Below are 6902 nucleotides of genomic sequence, written 5' to 3'. Positions count from 1 at the left end.
TTAATATAATAATATATAAAAAATATTTTATGGGCGTTTTTAAAATTAGAATTTTGTATACTATAAGATCCATTAATTGGAAAAATTATATCTGACTTTGGAAACAACCCTATCATCAAAGTTCAAGCAGAGTGAACTATTGATTTTAAAATCATAAGAATATTTCCTAATCCTTATTTAATTTTATATCGACAGAAAATTAAATAGATTATTGTTTAATAGGGATGATTCAATGAAATGTTTCACTGAAACATTAAACATTTCACGAAACAATTCAACGTTTCATTAGATCAAAGTTTTAGAAACTTTCGATGGTTTCACAATAGAATAACTTAATTTTGAAAGGCTTTAAATTCTTAACATTTCCAGTAAAAATATTTTATTTTCAACAAAATAGTTACATTTTTAACCGAAAACAAAATTCTCAAGAAAAGTATAATATTTGATATTTAAACAAATCAACTATTTAGTTCTTACCAAAAACCGTTAAATTCTATTTTTTTTAAACTAATTTTCAACGGAATATTTGAATCTTCAACCAAAGCCTATATAAATTTTCAAATCTGTATATTTGAATCAGTTACAATTTTTAACAATTGCTATCAAATGATTAAATTGTACCCATGAATCAGTTATGGTCACTGAAAAAAAGTCAAAATTACTGATTAATTACTAAAATATAGCTGATCCATGACTAGAATTCACTCACTAGTTGCTGATAATAAAAATATATAATGACTCAAATTTATAGAAAACCAAACAGTTGCATATTTACCTTAAAAAATTTGTATTTCTACCAAAAAAGATGAACTTTTAACCCATAAAGACGAATTTTCAATGAAATAGTTGAATTAAAAAAAATTAATAAGTCTAAATTAAATAATTCATAGTTATCAAATGCAGTCATTGATGGATATTAATCAAATTTTAACTCATTCAAATTAAGAGAGGACCATTTGCATTTTTTACCAAAAGAGATGAAATTTCTACTTAAAGAGATGAATTTTCAATGTGAAAAGACGAATATTCAAAAAAAAAAAAGTTGACGCTGCAACTAAAAACGATTTTTCACTAAAAATATACTCAAAAAATGTTAATCAAAACATGAATTTTCAACCTTAAAAGACCAATTTTACACAAACCACTCGAATTTTTCACCCGAAAATTTTATTTATTAAGAAACAATTTTTAACTAAAACATTTTTGACCAGAGTTAATTTTTTAACTTATATGACGAATCCTTAACTGAAATAGATAAATTTTTTGTGAAATTAATTTTTAACAAAAAAAGGTCTTTCGAAATTCTCAACAACATTTTCAACCAAATAGATGGTCTTCCAACTTTTATGGTGAATCTTTAACTGGAATAATTAAATTTGCAATAAAAAATAAACATTTTTAATTTTTAATCAAAAACAGTTGAATGAAAAAAATTGAAACATCAACCTTTGTTTGAAGTTGAATTTTCAAGCCAAAAAGACTAATTTTCTGCATAGCAGTTGAATTTTTAATTTAAAAAAGTTAATTTTTAATCAAATTCTTCCATATTTTGGCAAAATAGTCTAATTTTTAATTTTAAAAAAATTTCAACAAAACAGTTAGGTTTTCAAAAAAAAATGAGACACAAAATACATATGAATCATGAATAATAAATTTCAGTTGATGAATGAATGCCCATAGAGTAAATTTTGACATCTCAACTGACAATTCGTTTACTCTGTTGGCATCAAACTACTTTGTATGACTGAAAAATTGGCCGATGAATACATTCGCGCGAATTTACAGTTAATTTATAATTGAATTAATGAATCGACTCTATTTACCGTTCTATTTTTGTGTTCAGAGCTTTTGAATTTCATCTATAATTGAGTTGAATCATAATTATAACCACCAAAAACTTCAAACGACAAAAGCTTATTCACTGCGAATTGCAATTGTCCAATACAAAATATAATTAAGTAATAAAAAGATAAAAAGATTAAAAAGACCGTATTTCAATTTGCATTTAGTCTAAGCCTTATTTGGTTATTTGCAATGTATCAAAACTGTAATAAAGATTTTAGTTTGATTTTATTATGCAGATTATTTAATAGCCGTAAATTCGTATTTCCGCTTTTCAAGGATTACCCGGTTCTCTTGAGAAATACAAGTCTAAAAAAAGAGGGAAATAGTGCTAATTGCCTGATGTGTCCTTTAATATGATACGCTTTTTTATCAAAGTCAAACTTCCTGCTTGTGAAAAGTGAATTACAATTCAATATGTTTTTATAAAAAGATAAAATCCGCTTTTTGGTAGATATTTTTTAAACCTATGTGTAAATTTGAACTGACTTTGATTTTGTGTGAAATGGTTCAAAAGTTAAACAATAATCAATTATATCTTCGTATGTGTAATATCTATTTCCAGATCTTTCCTGGCGCCTTTTACTATGCTTCTTCTAAATAGGATTTCTTCTTTTATCTTTTATTTGAAATGTGCTATCTTTTCACAAATACATTATCCAGAAAGATTAATATATTTGTTATACCAGTCTTAGGATTCGTTTGAGGATAATTAAAATTAATACAAGATTAGCCTGAATCAAATTATCAAGTAAAGATCTACCTTCAAATCATAGCCATCTGATAATAACTCATATTGATTTCCTAAATCTATAATCAAAATATTAGTAATCAATAAAAATAATAATAAATCTAGACATTTTTTTATGTTGGTCTTTTATAAAAGGTGTTTTGATCCAAAAAGAAATACATTAAACATTATTTTTAAAAAGATTATTTTAAAGGAAAAATATCCTCGAAATTTAAAAAAAAAATAGATTTTTTGCTTCTGACGATTCTTTTTTAAATAATTCAAAACTTCATTACTATAATGAAAAATCTAAAATGTAGATAACGCCAAAATGAAGCTAGTGCCAAAAATCAGATCTCAGAAAAAGGTAGTTTTTCTGTCCCCAGGCGGAAAAATTATATATAGTTTATATATAGTGTGAAGTTTTATATATTATATTCATTTGTTTTATACAAAAAATGTATAAAACAAATGAATATTATATGTAATACTTCACACTATATATAAAATATATATAATATTTTCGCCTGGGTCATTTCAAGACTCAAAATAATATTACTAATGGTGTCATTTTAAAGCAAGAACATTATTTTTAGCGACAAAATTGTAAAATTTACAAAAATATGTATTTTAACAATGTACTTTGCAACTGCATCTTTTCTTACCATCGCTTCTTACAAATTTTGAAAATTCTGTACCACTCTACTGTTTCCAATTTTGAAATTAAACTTTTCTATAGCTGAAATTTTTAAAACAAAAAACTATAACTGAATGTTATTTACTTATTTTCAAAATTGAAAACAGTGCAGATATAGAGTATATATTTTTTTTTGTAAAAATAAGTCATGCTTTATTAGAATTCAAGCATTTTAAACAAATTCACAAGAAGCGACAGTACGAAAAAATTCAAATACAAAAACTATCATTAAAATAATTATTTTCTTAAAGTTTTAACTTTTTAATGCAAAATAATGTTCGTTCTTTCGTAAGACATGACAGATAGTACTATTTCAATTTATGAAATCATAGATTTGATAAATCTAGGGTTTATGAAACCCTGATTGATTTTAACAGCTTATTTTTTATTATTTCCGTTTATCACTTTCTCTCATTTCTATCATCGCCGCAGAAATATTTTGAAATTTGTAAAAATGATTTTTTGCTTATAAAAACATTCACTTTCTTTTAATTCTGTCGAAACAAAAACTGAAGACCTTTACAAAACAAAAAACAAATCAACCAAATAATAATTATCAACGGAAAAAATCATTGATTAAACTTTTCTAAATAAAACCCAAAAGTTCAATAACAAATTGATGAATAAGTATTCACCGAATCTGATAGGAGAAAAGTATAATAAATAATTTTCGAGAAAATCATTATAATTTTATTCAACGTTACAATTTCTGTAGATCAAAAATCGTGGCAAAATCGAGTGAAATATTAAAAAAAATTTTTTTTGTAAATATTTAGAGGCAGGGTGATTTAGCAAAAATTGAAAAATCGCACACTGGAACAAAATAAGTTGCACTAGTCAAAATAGTCTAGAGCTTACAATTTTTATTAAATTGTAGCATTTTTTAAATCAAAACTATCTATATTTCCACTAGATCACCAACAATGCCGAAATTTTTCAAGAAAGCGAAAAAACAATCAGTAAAATCTAAATTACTATTTTAATATAAAATAATAGACCGCTCCTAAGTGGAAATACAAGCAAAAGAAAATTATTTGGAGACTTTATTTTTTATTTGTTTATTTTTTTTTTTTGTTCGCGATATACGCAAAGCAATAGTTATTTATCTTTTTTAATTTAAAGTATTTGTTAATGATATAAACAAATGCATACATTAGCCATTTCACGCTCTAACAACTACGCTCATTTACCAAACTTAATAATACATGTTTAGAAAATAAATAATATGTACAGTTTGTTTTATTTGATGAAACAATACAAATTTTCATCAATTTCCAACCGGTAGATTTCGTTTTTAACGGAATATATTTTGTATTACTCAGGAAACTCCTTTTTTTTATGATTCCTTATTAACCAACAATAATTGCTTATTTTATCAACATTTGTATAAAAAAATGTATAGCTTGACTACTTGGCAACAAATGGATGTTGTTTTTTTTTTACGAAATCTACTGCTAGTAACTCAAAAAGTGCCACATTTATTACGAGGCTTTGACAGGCGACAATTTTTTGTTATTTAAATAAATTTAATTTAAAAAATACAGAATTTCGACCATTATTAAAAAACAGATTTGGTTTTTCAAAAGAAATTAACTCTAAATCGCGAGAAAAAATCCTACTTTAATAATGCTTTATTAAAAGACAAATTTTTCATTTTGTAAACAATTGTATAGAAAAATTCACAACTTGAATAGTTTTCAACAAATAAATGTTATTTTATTGTGAAATTAACTAATAATGACTTAGGTGACACCATATTTATTAGGACTCTATTATTTTATGAATGAACCACCTTTCTTCACAAAATTAAATTTTACTGTCTATGGTGACTTTAACTATACTCCGTATGCTTGTAGATATAGCGGTCTTTCAATTGTTGCTCTTCATTTATATATTTATATAAAATTTATTAAAATAAATAGCAATTGTTGTTGCCTGACAAAGTCTCCTAACAAATCTGGTATTTTCTGAATCACTGGCAGTCGAGTTCGTAACAAAATACCGCATCCATTTGTTGACAAGTAGCCAAGTTATGAATTTCTTTTTACATTTGTTTATAAAATAAGCAATTATTCTTTGTTATTGAAGTATATTGATTAAAGGATTGTTTTAAGTAATTTAAAATTGATTCTGACCAAAAAAAACAGGTGAACCTTTTATTTCGAAATTTTGAAAAAAATTGTAACTATGATCTACCACAACGATTAATTTTGGGGGGAGAGGCGTATATATTGAAGTAGACAACTCAAGGATATTTACAGAAAAATCTGAGATTTCAATCAAAACATACGTTTTTAAAAATGTTGAGAAGATAATACATGTTTTTGTTTGTATTTTTTATTATAATAAAAAAAAAACAATTTTCTTTTATTACTCAATTAGCTTTATAACATATATTTGGTTCATCAAAATTGATTTATCCGTTTACAAGGAAAATTAATTTTTTAATATTCTTGCCGCCATTATGACTCCCGAAAAAATTAAATTTTAATATTGAAATTCGCACGGTTTTTTTATTCACATATGTGCCAATATATGGCGACAATATATGCCTAATACGTGCGGGGGCAATTTTTATATGCTTAACCCCATAGACCCTTCGCCAGGTCAAAATTAACAAACATTTTTTTTCAATAAAATTAGTTAAACAATTAGCAAATGTTTTAGAATCAAATGTTTAGAGCGCAAAATACCTAAGATATGCATTTTTTTATTAGGTTTGTAACATTACCAATTATTTTGGATTAAAAAAAACTTGTAACTAAGCATTGTTTTCACGTACATCCAGAACAAAACGTGGAAAAGTCCCCAAGTATTTTTAAACTCGAAGTAGCACTTTCACTTAATAATTTGTTAATATATTAATAATAAAGCAATTTTTAAAAATGCTGTAGCCTGCCGGATGATATTTTTAAGGGGTGCCTTTACTGATACCATGATGTTGTACATAAATTTAAATAGTTGCACAAAATAGGATCGTTTTTTTTAAATGTTCAGTTTTGTTGTTAAATAAAAAATTAATGAAGGAAATATTTAAAAACTGGTTCACTCAAATTGTAACTTCTAGACTATTTTTCCAAAAAAAGCTTTTTTTGCTCCACTGTGGGTCGTGAAAAATGGTTTTACCTGTTAAGAAAAGGAAGAAAGCAGAAATATCGAGGGACCTCATGATACTCGAAAGTAGATCGGGGGCGCCCGATTAAGGATGGTACTAGTGATGCTACCGATATGACGACAAGTGTTGGACTGATCACTGGTAAACGTTGCGGCCAACCCCCGAGATTACACAAGATACCATCACTCTGGCGGGATTTAACTTGTACATGGTCCTAATCATTCGCAGTTACGTATGGTACGTAGTACTATACATATGTGCAATTCTGCATTCACCAATTGGCCACTCAACATCATGCTCATAAATGCATAAGAACTCGTAAGTTCAGTAATTACAAAAGGGTCTCTTGTCACCTGTACCAATCAATATCTAGCCTATTTTATTTCCTTTTTTGGTGTTCCTTTTTCAAATTTAGTGTTGAGGGCTGACGATCATTGAAAGGATTCAGCGATTATTAGGGTGCCTCATGAAATTCTTTTTTTTAGATTTTTTTAAAACCTTCACTCGAAATTTTTTTA

At 26.1% G+C, this 6902-nt stretch overlaps 1 long non-coding RNA gene across 1 annotated transcript in view; it reads right to left on the bottom strand.

Annotated features, from left to right (window-relative positions):
- Nucleotides 1-6902, bottom strand: part of LOC117171798 — a 15318-nt gene that overhangs the window by 4977 nt on the left and 3439 nt on the right. The window contains exon 2 of the long non-coding RNA XR_004466921.1: nucleotides 6396-6808. This is a non-coding gene — a long non-coding RNA (uncharacterized LOC117171798). The remainder of the gene's footprint in view (nucleotides 1-6395; nucleotides 6809-6902) is intronic.

This window comes from Belonocnema kinseyi, chromosome 4 (assembly GCF_010883055.1).
Source record: "Belonocnema kinseyi isolate 2016_QV_RU_SX_M_011 chromosome 4, B_treatae_v1, whole genome shotgun sequence".
NCBI lineage: Eukaryota > Metazoa > Arthropoda > Insecta > Hymenoptera > Cynipidae > Belonocnema > Belonocnema kinseyi.
The sequence above is the reverse complement of the archived record's forward strand: the minus strand, read 5'-3'. Positions and strand labels throughout refer to the sequence as shown.